Genomic DNA, 13,617 nt, shown 5'->3' with positions numbered 1-13,617 from the left:
TTTCAATTCTGTTGATGTCTGTGTGTCTCTGTGACTTGTTCCTTTTCACTGAGATAATAGTCCACTCTATAGACTTGTCAGTACTTTTTAGCCAATAACTACTGAAGAACATTTGGATTGCTTTCATTTTTAAATTTGTTTTATGAACAGTGCTATGAACATTTTTGTAATAACATCTATGCACATGTGTAACATTTTGTTATATTCCCAAAAGTGACATATTCATATATTCAACTTTCGTAGGCCATGCCAAACTATTTTCAAAGTACTTGGACCAATTTATACTCCCTCCAGAAGTATATGAGGATCTCTGTTGTTATACATTCTTGCCATCATCCAGATTACCAAAGTCTTAAATTTTAATCTGTGTATATGTAAAATTATCTCATTGTGGCTTAATTAGAATTTGATCAAAAAAAGAAGCAAAGCATCTTTTTCAGTTTATTAGTCATTTGGATTTCCTTCTTTGTGAACTTCCTGCTCAAACTTTTATCAGTAATTTTTCTATTAGGGTTGTCTACGTTTTTCTCTTATTGATTTATGACATTTCATTAAATAATTCTAAAAATATTTACTGGGCACATTCTGTGTGCCAGGCCCTGTTCTAGAGACTCACAACGCACCAGTTGTGAGTGAGTGAAAATACACACACACGCACACACACACACACCAAACAAAATATTCTGTGCCCTCAGAGACCTAAGCATTTTGGTGTTGATAGCAGTGAAAGAGGAAAAACAGGCTAAATAAAAATTTGTATGTATAAAATGACAAATTCTATTAGTAAAAACTTAAAAAAATACCCATTTAAGCAGGGTAAGGAGAAGAGGATTGTGGGTGTTTCGTGACAATGAAACAGATTACAGCTTCGATTATTTTAAGAATAAGCCTTATGGAAATGAGGGACATAGTATTAGTGGAGTTGAAACCTTCGTCATCTTGTGATGAACAGAGATCCCTTCCTGACCTGTACTGGACATGTAACATGAGCAAAACATTTTGTTGTGTAAAGCTTTTGAAATCTTTTTTTTTTTTTAAAGATTTTATTTATTTATTTGAGAGAGAGAGAATGAGAGACAGAGAGCATGAGAGGGGGGAGGGCAAGAGGGAGAAGCAGACTCCCCGCCGATCAGGGAGCCCAATGCGGGACTCGATCCTGGGACTCCAGGATCATGACTTGAGCCAAAGGCAGTCGCTTAACCGACTGAGCCACCCAGGCGCCCAAGCTTTTGAAATCTATAGATGGTTTTTTACTACAGTATCACTGATCCATCCTGCCTGACACAGATAAATTATGAGAAACAAATAAAAAAGCTATTTAGATAATCTTGGGGAGTGGAATCCTTACACAAAACAAAACCCTGACAAACCACAAAGAGAACAAATTTCATTACATAAAAATTAAAGTCTCTACAGAAAAGACACTCTGAAAAATACAGAGAGTATACAACACATTGATAACAAAATTGCTGATATATGCAAAGAATAAATATACATAAAATGAAGATTTCCTATAGACCAATAACAAAATAGGACAACTCTAAAAACATGGACAAAGGTTATTCACATAGAAGATCTGTATTTAATTATATAGAGTAATGTTCACTACATACACACACACACACACACAAATACAAAACAATCCCCCAAATTCGTTTTGGTTTTACATTGTCTTTCCATAATGTAATGTTGGATAAAGTGAGGTGCTTCCATATAGTACTGCTCAATAGAGCATACATGTTTGGGAGGTATTGTTTCCAAGTTTTTGAACCATGAAATTGATCCTTGGTCCTCATGGAGGGTTGTACTAAAGACATAATGAGGGGTGCCTGGGTGGCTCAGTAGGTTGGGCCTCTGCCTTTGGTCAGGTCATGATCCCGGGGTCCTGGGATCAAGCCCCGCACTGGCTTCCCTGCTCAGCAAGGAAGCTTCCTTCTCCCTTCCCTCTGCCTGCTCCCCTCCTTGCTTGTGCTCTGTCAAATAAATAAATAAAATCTTAAAAAAAAAAAGACACAATGAGGAGAAATGAGGAAGACACGTCAAAGTACAAGCTCCAGGTTTGTTGCCTTTTCCCCTCCAGAGGATTTGCCTAGATAATTTATTAAGAATAATAATTTATCTCTTTACCTTTGTTGCCAGGTCTTTCTGTCACTTTTGAGATGGCTAACTAATAATAACACTTTTTGAAAGCATAATCACACAATAGAATTGCAGTTATATTCATGCTGGTGAAATGTGTTAATATTTTCTGTTTTAAAACACAGTGCTATTTTGGCCCTTCGGATAAGCCAGCTGAAGTTTCTTTAAAAACTCAGCTAAATACACACCATCCTGTGAAATATCACTTCTGCTAGAGAGTAGACATTTGGAACCTCAGGGACAGTTAAGCAGCTGGGGTGTGAGAATAGGCCACTGTTTAAATGATTCTGAACTCAATGGAGTTATTATGCCAAGCATTATGCTTGTCTCACTTTGATCTCATAGTGGATAATTCTGAGACTGAATATTGGCAATAAACCTCCTTGGCAGCATGAAAGCAACTCAGTATACAGTCTCAAGAGTACCAGTTCTGGAGACAGACTGCTCGAGTTTGAATCCTATGTTTACCAGTTTTGTGCTGGGAGGCCACAGACAAGTTACTCCATCTGTCTGAGCCCAGTTTCATCATCGGAAAAAATGGTGCATTCCACACAGGCTTATTGTAAAGACTAAACAGAATAGTGTATGGGAAGCACCTGAGAAAAAAGCAGTAGAGCAATGTTGACCATTCATTTGTTTATACTGATTGTGCACAAGAAGAAGCACTAAGAGATGCCGAATCCTAATGGACCTGAGAAGGTGTATAGTGGATTTTATGGGAGTGATTAGATGAGATCCATATAAATTGTTTAGAACAGTACCTGGCACATAATACTTGATTAATAACCTTAGGTCTCATGTTTATTTTTGGCACTATGAAAAGATTGTGCATATTTGGAATGTAGACATGTCTTAATTCCTGTGTAGATTCAGAACAGACATTGATTTATTTTACCTTATTTATTTATTCATTTACATTTAAGTAGGCTCTATGCCCAACTTGGAGTTGGGCATGGAACCCAACTCAGAGTTCGAACTCATGACCCTGAGATCAAGACCTGAGCTGAGATCAAGAGTCCAACGCTTAACCGACTGAGCCACCCAGGTGTCCAACATTGATTTATTTTAAATCTCTTTATTATTCATTGATAACAAAGCATTAGAGTGGGGATTCAGAAATCACTTGTCAAGAGGTGATAAGGAATAAATGGCTCTTTCATTTCATTTATGAGGGTTCTCTTTTAAATCTATGCTCTACACAATCAGACTACATTACTCCGTATTTCCCACATAGCAGAATGGGTGATGATTGTAACATTCCCTAGTCCTTCATATTATGCCTTATTCCACATTATTAATTCTTTTCTTTTTTTTTTTTCCAATTAGGCATTGAGCTCCTTCAGATGAATTATAAGTTATCCCTCTGGATTCAAAGGAAGTTTCCCTGTTGCCTAAAGCCCCAGTGTTCCAACTTCTCAGATAACTGGTGGTTAATCTTTTCATCATCCCTCTGTAGAGAGTGATAAGTTTTTAGAGTTGCAAATAAATTTAGCATCTTCTCAGCAATTCATTTTGCATTTTTTAAGAAACCACAGTGACTGAATAAAAAATCCTCAGGGACACCACTTCATTTTATGCCTAGTGGCAAATATTACTTGATTATGCTGGCAGTTAGGAATAGTTCAGCTTTAACTTAACGGTGCTGCAAAATGGCTTGTAGGCCACTGTTTACAGGACACCAAAAGCCTGGTGACAGGGGAACATCTTAGCTGGCCATCTGGATTATCACTAAATGCCAATCACCCAGGAATGCACAAAGCTGAATGGATGTGTGAATTTTCACTTTTTTTTTCCCAGTTTTTAGATTTTCTCCACATTTTGTCCCTTTCACTGTTGTAACTTTTGGTCTGATTCATCTATGATAACAACCATTGGGTATACTGAATTTTCTTTTTTCCAGAAGGATAGCATCTTTTACTGTTCTCCCAGAGTTTCATCCTCCTTTCTCCATAGGATTTATGTTAGTTGAGGATCTAAGCAATTGATAAACTGTATATACACCTTACCACATATAATTGATGTTGGCATGCATTCAGAGCTCTTTGAGTTTAGGGTGTAAATGTGGCTGCCTGATAAATAAACTGTATTCAAAGCTCTGCACGCTCAGTAAATTTCCCAAATTAATTACATCTCTGGTGCTTTCAATTTTGATTGAAGAGAGAGAGAGATTAGATAACATAGTTGGTCCTTGTGGCTACCGTGAATTTAGATCCCTTATCATCACATCTAGTTGTGTGACCAAAGGAGATACCAATATCAGAGAGAGTGCCTTGGAAATTATCAAGGTATTTATAATTGTGAAGTACAGGGATGTACAATAGTATTTATTATGTTAACAAGGATAGCATCAGGAGCTGAATGCAAAGAAGAGACTTAAAAGCTTATAAGAACTTCACTGAGGGGTGCCTGGGTGGCTCTGTTGGTTGGGCGTCTGACTCTTGATCTCAGCTCAGGTGTTGATCTCAAGGTCTTGAGTTCAAGGCCCACACTGGCCTCCACCCTGGGCATGGAGTCTACTTAAAAAACAAAAACAAAAACCTCAATGACAGGAACCATGCCATTGTATTATTCTGTGCTCCATATAAGGGCTGAAATGAGGTCTGTCTCATGAATATTTGCTATATGAGAGAAAAAATTAAACTATCAAATTAATCTTTAAATTTCAGGGCTTATCAAGATGTCCATCGACAGATGAATGGATAAAGAAGAGGTGGTATATATATACAATGGAATATTATGTAGCCATCAAAAGGAATGAGATCTTGCCATTTGCAATGACGTGGATGGAACTGGAGGGTATTATGCTGAGTGAAATAAGTCAATCAGAGAAAGACACGTATCATATGACCTCACTGATATGAGGAATTCTTAATCTCAGGAAACAAACTGAGGGTTGCTGGAGTGGGAGGTGGGTGGGAGGAATGGGGTGGATGGGTGATAGACACTGGGGAGGGTATGTGAGTGCTGTGAATTGTGCAAGACTGTTGAATCTCAGATCTGTACCTCTGAAACAAATAATGCAATATATGTTAAGAAAAAAAAAAGAAGAAGATAGCAGGAGGGGAAGAATGAAGGGGGGGAAATCAGAGGGAGAGATGAACCATGAGAGATGATGGACTCTGAAAAACAAACTGAGGGTTCTAGAGGGGAGGGGGGTGGGAGGATGGGTTAGCCTGGTGATGGGTATTAAAGAGGGCACGTTCTGCATGGAGCACTGGGTGTTATGCACAAACAATGAATCATGGAACACTACATCAAAAACTAATGATGTAATGTATGGTGATTAACATAACAATTAAAAAATTAAAATAAAAAATAAAAAATAAATTTCAGGGCTTATTGCAATATTCTAATGGATTCACTCTTGTATGAAGTGATTGTTCTCAACCTGCTAAAAATCCATCAATACTTATTTCCATAAGGGCTTACTATGCACCACGCAGTTGGCTGGGACCATGAGAAACACGAAGTAATCATTCAAAATAAAGGAGAGGGAGCTCTGATTTAGAGCAGTGTAATTCAGCCTCTCTTGTCCCCTTCACCCATAGCCCATTCTAGTGAGTAAATTTTATCAGGAAGCAGAAAATGTTAGAAAATTGCAAAAATTCAGTGGAAATAAAACAAATTGAAAGGAAGGTTTCCCAACCTCCAAGTCCTTGGATACAGAGAATTGACCTAGTGAGTGTGTGGAAAAAGGGACCCCAGGAGAAAGCCAGAAGCATAACCAAAGTCAGAGTGACACCATATATCTGTATCTATCTATATACACAAACATATACATACATATCTGAAGGATAAAACAAAGAACAGTGGATGAGGTTTAGGAAAAAAAAAGTCATAATAAAATTAAAAACTAAGAAATAGTTAAAAACAAGAATTTACATCATTAGGAGTAAGAGAAGGAATGTAGCATATGAAGAAAATGTTTAGTTATAATCATAATACTGTAACATTATATACATATTAAAATAATGTACATATATAGAAACTTATGATCATGTTAAAATCTTACTGAAAAGCTCTATTTTCAAGCAAAACACTATATTACCAATATTGGCTTACATAAAGAAATACAAGTAGATCAATAATATATAAATTAAGAAATATGTTAAACAACACCACCTATGATAATGATCATACTCAGATGAGGTATGAAATATGTCCATCAAACTTAAAAACAAAAAACACCAAAAAATGCATTTAAATGCATTTCCTATGATATTGAAACTGTTTCAGGGCACTGGGAAAAAAAAATATCCAAATATCCTCATTTATTCAATGAGGAAAGCAAAATCAAAATCCTAAAAAGAAAACTCAGAAAACTACAGACCAATATGAGGGACAGGCTCAAAGATAATAAATATGACATTTGTATATTAAACTCAAAAGAAATCAGTTAAAAGAAAGAACTGTTGCGACTATTTTTTAATGAACTTCTGTGTCATTTTTTTTCATTAAAAGAAATACATGGATTTTGATTGACATTTTATTAAAATGATAGATTGACCTTTGAAAAACAAATTCATTTACCCAAAGTACTTTTTAACTTTCCAAATGTGAAAACATTATCCTCTACAAACTAGTACTGGTCATTTTTTTTTTAACCCAGATAACTTACTTTAAAGTAAGGTTTAAGCTTAAAAGCCAAAATAAATTCAGCACTGTGACAAAAATATCAAAGTAAGGGTGATTTTAGAATAAAAATGAGTATATATATTATTCCCCCAAAAAAGCATTTTTACCTTAATCATTTGATGTTAAAATGATCACTGAGTTTGTTTGCTTCCAACTGACATTTTTACACCAGGAAAGATGGAGAGTTGAACACTAAAAGGGTCACTTTCAACATCAGACCTGTATGTACCTGGGGATGCTATGGTGATAAACTATATCCCTGAAATCTCAATGACCTGCTGTCACAGGTTTGTTTCTCATTTATGCTATAGGTCCATTATAGGTTGGCTTAGGCTCTGCTCCATGCTATCTTCACCCTGGATCCTGGGTTGATGGAGCATCAAGTATCTGGACCTTCGCTGGTACAGTTAGTTGAATAGTGTCCCCCCAAAATCCATGTCCACCTGGAACCTCAGACTGTGACCATATTTGGAAATAGGATCTTGGCAGATGTAATTAGTTAAGGATATCAAGATAAAAATCATCCTGGATTTATGGTGGGTCGTAAACCCAATGACTGCTGTTCTTATAAGAAGAGAAGTGGAAGGGCACCTAGGTGGCTCATTCAGTTAAAGATCTGCCTTCAGCTCAGATCAGGATCTCAGAGTCCTGGGATTGAGCCTTGCATCAGGCTTTCTGCTCAGTGGGGAGTCTGCTTCTCCCTCAGCCTCTGTGATCTCTCTTGCCTTCGCTCTCTCTCAAATATATAAAATCTTTAAAAAAGAGAGCGGGACACCTGGGTGGCTCAGTCAGTTAAGCGGCTGCCTTTGGCCCGGGTCATGGTCCCAGGACCCTGGGATCGAGTCCCGCATTGGGCTCCTCACTCAGCAGGGAGCCTGCTTCTCCCTCTCTCTCCCTCTGCTTGTGCTCTCTCTGTCAAATAAATAAAATCTTAAAAAAATAAAATAAAAATAAAAAAGAGAGAGAGAAGAGAAGTAGACACACAAACACAGAGAAGGGGATATGAGGATGAAGGCAGAAATTGGAGTACTGTGTCTATAAGGCCAGGAATGCCAAGGACTGACCACAATCACCAGAAGCTAAGAGAGATGCATGGGATGGTTTCTCCCTTAGAGCTTCCAGAAAGAACCAACCCTGCAGACACCTTGATTTTGTAGTTCTGGCCTCCTGAACTGTGAAGGAGTAAATTCCTATTGTTCCCTAATTTATGGTAATTTGTTACGGTAGCCCTAGGAAATGAATACAGCTGGGGGCCAAAGCAGTTGGAAAGAGAGTTCTGGGGTGTCTCACTTTGGTGTTAAATGTTCAACCTGCAAGTGTCATGCATCTTTTCCCCTCATAACTAGCTAAAACTATTCACACACCCCACACGCAAGCAAAAGGGAGGCAGAAAGTGTTAATCCTATCATATGCTGAAAAACAAAGAACCAGAATATCTAGCCATGGCACTAACGACTACCACCGAGCCTACTGTGCTACTTCACTTTCAGAGGCAAAAGTACAGGAAAAAAAGTACAACTTTGCAAATATGTGCTGATGAAAATAGATGACACTCAAATCCTCTTCTCTTGTGACAGAGAGGTATTTTGCCCCCAAAATATCCAAAGTGACATTCCATATATTCTTTTTGACAGCTACATCAAATTTAAATTCTAAAATCCCTCTTTAAATCTGGAAATGACTCAACATTAGTAAGAAAAGCCTTCGTCATAACCTTCTAAATGGCATTTTCAGGAGCGACATCAGGAAAATATTGCCTGAATTCATCCTGCAGAGATTGGATTTGGATATTTTCTTTGAAATAATTTCTAAGAGCCTTGACTTTATAAGCTTCATTAAGACAAGAAAATGATGAGGCATTTTAAGAGACAATTTGCTGAATCCATAGCTGGATTCTGGCTCTGTATGTTCAAAGTAAACCATAAAAAGAAATAATGCTGGTGTTTCAGATTCAATGTATTCAAAACTTCAATACATCAGACAACTATACCAAGCTTTGCCGAAAGTTATACTTTTTTGAGAGCAAAAGCAGTCAGTCTTATGCCTGGCTTTAAGACAGGAAGAAAATGTGTTCCAACTTTAAATCCAGCCAGGCTCTCTCCTGTTGACAACTGAGGAACTTCAGTATGAGACAAAATAACTTCATGACAGCATTAAAATTTTCATAAAGCAAGGCAAATATCTGGTGTGTAGTGAACATTTCTCCACCTAATTGACTCCCTTATTACATGGTTAATGCGTTCTTATAGATTACTGGGCTGTTCTGGAAGACAGTGCTTAGAGGTGAACGATGTACAACTTCCTGCTTCTCGCTGCCCAATGAGCTTTTTTCTTTGCCAAAAATGACACCCGTGGGCCTAGTATTGCTACATTATTGTGAATGCCTATTACAGTAATAGTTATCTCAGTTCACCTCAGTGTTTAAGAAGTTTGATTCAGGAGCACTTGGCTGGCTCAATCGGTTAAGCCTCCGACTCTTGGTTTCAGCTCAGGTCCCAGTTGTGGGATCCAGCCCCATGTTGGGCCCTATGCTCAGTGTGGAGTCTGCTTCAGATTCTCTCTCCCTCTCCCTCTCACCCACGCTCTCGCTCTCTGTCTCTCAAATAAATAAAATCTTTAAAAAAAAAAAGTTTGATTCAACTTCAGTCGAAGCGGGTTTTAAAAAAATTTGTGTAGACAAGTTTAGTGAGGCATGATTTACATATGTACAAATTCACCCTCTTTAGTGTAGACTTCATTGAGCTTTGACAAACACATACAGGTATGAAACTACCACCAAAACTAAATGTAAAACAATTTCCTCATCCCCCTACATGTTCTGTCTCCTTTGCAGTCAGTCCACCTTTTGTACCTGTAAATCACTGAACTGCTTTGTGTTCCTATTGCTTCTCTTTTGAAGATGTCATAATAGAATCCTATGGAGTAAGTGGTCTTTTTAGTCAGCATAATGTATTTAATATTCAACCATGTCGTTACTTAAATAAGCACTTTGCTCACTTTTATTACTGAGAAATATTCTTTGTAAGGATGTATCAGCCCTTGTTTATCTGTTCAGTTGTTGGAGGACATCCGAGTTGTTTCCAGTTTTTGGTAATTGTGAATGAAGGTGCTATAAATATTTGTGTAAAGGTTTTGGTGTGAACATATGTTTTCATTTCTCTTTGGTAAATACTTATGAATAAGACATATGATGAGTGCATTTTTAACTTTGTTACAAGAAAGCGGGAAACTATCTTCCAAAATAGTTGCAGTATTTTATGTTCTCACCTTCAATGTACGAGTATCCCAGCTGCTCTACATCCTTGCTAGCACTTAGTATTGCCAGTTCTTATCCTCATGGCTTGAAGTTTGTTTTCCCATTGACCAATGATATTGATCATCTTTCCATGTGCTTATTCAATATCCACATATCTTCACTGTTGAAGTGTCTGTTCAAATCTCTTGCCCATTTTTAAATCAGGTTGTTTGTTTTCTTGAGTTTTGAGTGTCATTTATATACTCTGGAAACAAGCCCTTTGTCAGACATGTGTTTCGCAAATATTTTCTCCTGGTTGTAGCTTGTCTCCTTATTCTCAAAGCACTGTCTTTCAGAGAGCCTATATTTCTAATTTTGATGAGGACAAATTTTTCCATTTTTATTTTATAGATTTGCTTTTGATCTCATATCTAAGACTTCTCTACCTAACCCAAGGTCCCAAAGATTTTCTCCTGCGTTTTCTTCTAGCAGTTTCACAGATCAAGGTTTTACATTCAGGTGTAAGATCCATTTTATTTTTATTTCCACATATGTTGTGAAGTCTGTTTGTAGATTCATTTTTCCTCCTCTATCTAGATGTCCAATTGTCCCAGGATCATTTGTTGAATGACAATCCTTTTGTTGAATGACTTAGTTTTACCCTTTTGTCAACAATCAATTGACCATGCTTGTGTGGGTCTATATCTGAACTCTTTACTCTGACACCATTCTTTTGCCAATATGACACTGTCTTAAGGCAGTTTTACAGTAATTCTTGGGTCCAGGGAATGTGACCCTCAAACTTTTTCATTGTTTTCAATATTACTTTGGTTATTCTAGTTCACTTTCTTTTCCATATGTATATGAAGATCAGCTTGAAGGTAAGGGCTAATGACAGCTGACTCACATGTGCATGTTAGGGGCTCTGAGGGAGCCAAGCCCACTTTGGCCTATACCCTGCAGGGTCCCACCGTACCCTAGGGAATGGAGAGCCTCCTTGGAAGCCCCAGCATGGACTTCAATCCCATGCTGACTGGCCCTTGACAGCTATTCCAATTTTGAGTTTTATCTACACGTAGGCCTTGTCTCCCGCATCAGTGGTGTTGTGGTTCAAAATGGACAACAAGGAGCAATGTGACCCATTCTGTTGGGTGGGTCTTTCTGCACTGAAGCCTCGCTGACATTTGCAAAGAGGCATATACAGCAGAATAAGCTTCTCAGAGATTAAGAAAACTAGAATCAGTAGAAGTCCTAGGCTTAAAGGAGACTCTGAGCCACTATACTGATGAAAATCAGAGCCTTCAGTTAGGTGGTTATGTGCGTTATTAGACCCAGGTTTGTCATCTTCCTGTAGTTTCCCTTACAAATCAATGAAGAATTGATCCTCCCTCTACCTCTTTAAATAGTTATAGGTCACTTTTTTTTAAAAAGATTTTTTTATTTTTTTATTTGACAGAGAGAAAGAGAGTACAAGCAGGGGGAGCAGCAGGCAGAGGGAGAGGGAGAAGCAGGCTCCCCGCTCAGCAGGGAGCCCAATGTGGGGCTCGATTCCAGGACCCCAGGATCATGACCTGAGCTGAAGGCAGACGCTTAACGACTGAGCCACCCAGGTGCCCCAGGCCACCTTTTCTTTTCTTTTTTTTTTTTGGTAACTTTGGAAACTAAAAGTACTACTGTTTGCCTCAAGGCAGGTGGGAGGCTGGTGGGATGACCTCTTTAGACCCTAGGGTTCTATGGTCTTGGTAGATCTGAGAGCTGCCCCACTGGCCAGACTTCTATTCAGTAGCAAAGCCGGCCTGGGGCTTGCATATTGAGCCTGAACAAGCTTAAGAAGAGAAGCTGGGACTCTGTGACTGGGGTGCATGCTTACACCAGCACTTTTTCTGCATGTGTATCTTCAATCCAATGAGGTTGCTATTTACACTGAGTAACAGAAACCACAAAGTGGCTACTGCATTCTGCCCTCTCAGTCACTGGCTCTAGTCTCTTCTGTGCCATTTTCTACACTAGAACTGCTTGGTGCCACAGAGAGCTCTTTATCCCTGCACAATGAATAACATTCCAACCACCAGCAGTCAGAAGTTGCAGCCAATCTAGCTGTCACAAGTAGGACCTTGGGTCCATTGGCACTATCAATGATAGTGAACTACTTCCTGGGAAGAAGAGGAAACTCCTCTCCAAAAAATCTGCCTGGGTTTGTACAAATGGAATTTCAAAGGAGACCCCAGGCCTTTAGGGTCCATGAGCAAGGGGGACATGCAAAGGTGCATAAATATTTCAGGGTGGCTTTCTCTGTTCATATCTGATTCAGGTACTTGGGAGCAGGAACCCATGCTGATGCCTATGGGCAAATGCTGCTGGCATCAATTTCTCTAAATTTTCCTCCATCTAGGATGTCTTTATTTCACTTTCATTAATGAAGGATATTTTTACTGAACACAGAATTCTGGATTGATGTGTCTCCCCCACCTCCCCAAGGCACTTTAATTATGTTGTGGCACTTCCTTCTTGTCTCCATGGTTTCTCCATTGGAAACTGAAGTCATTTGCATTATTGGTTCCCTATATGTAATATCATTGCTTTCTAGATTTTATTCTTTTTCTTAGTTTTTAGCAGTTTGATTTTCTGAGCTTGAATTTCTATCTTTTCTCCCCCTGCCCCCAGTTGAGTTTCACTAAGCTTCTTGAATTTGAGGTCTTTTGTCAAATTTGGAAAGTTCTCAGCCATGTGTCTTCAAATATTTTTCAGCACTACACTTTTTTTCCTCCTCTTCTGGAATTCTAATAACCCTAACCTTAGGATTTTTTATATTATCCCACAATGTCTTAGGATTTGCCCATATTTTAAAATTATTTATCTAGTATACACATAGTATAATTTCTATAGATAATCTTCAAGTTCAGTGATTCTATCTTCTCTCATCTCCATTCTGCTGTAGAGTAACCCAGTGATTTTTTTTTTTTTGTAATTACATTTTTCATTTCTGAAATTTCCATTTGGTTCTTTTCTTCTATTTCTTTACTGAAACTTACTTTCTTCCCATTATCTTAATGAGTTTTTGGCCTTACTTGTTGGAGCATTGCTATAATAAGTGTGTGAAGTCTTTGTCTCATAATTTTAACATCTCTATCATCTTGGCTTTAGAGTTTATTAATTGTCTTTTCCTATGCAAATGAGATTTTCATGGTTCTTCATATATCAAGCATATAAATCATATCCTGGACATTTTATTATGAGATTCTGGGCCTTGTATAAACCTATGAAAAATAATGAAATATTTATTTTTGCAAGTAATTGTTGTGATTAATTTAAGTTCAGGTTTCAAATTCTGACTCACTTTCTATGAGTTGTGATTCTCTTCAAGTTCAGTTTTCAAAGTTTTCAAAGTCTTTGTACTGTTATTTGGATCCATCCCATGAATGTTCCCAGTGGTTCAGTCTGGGACCTGGAAAGTGGTCTGTTCAGTTCTCAATGTCTTTGGTATGCTTGTTAGAAACAGATCTAGTCATGGCAGCTTCAGATGAGTCCAAGAGTTTATAAGCAATTTTATAGAATCACTTTCCCAAATCTCCTCCTCTCTCTGATTTCCCCAGTACTTCCCATTCACC

The sequence above is a fragment of the Mirounga leonina genome, unplaced genomic scaffold, assembly GCF_011800145.1.
Source record: "Mirounga leonina isolate KUSES-001 unplaced genomic scaffold, KU_Mleo_1.0 Mir_200, whole genome shotgun sequence".
Lineage (NCBI taxonomy): Eukaryota > Metazoa > Chordata > Mammalia > Carnivora > Phocidae > Mirounga > Mirounga leonina.
This window is presented reverse-complemented; position numbering follows the sequence as displayed.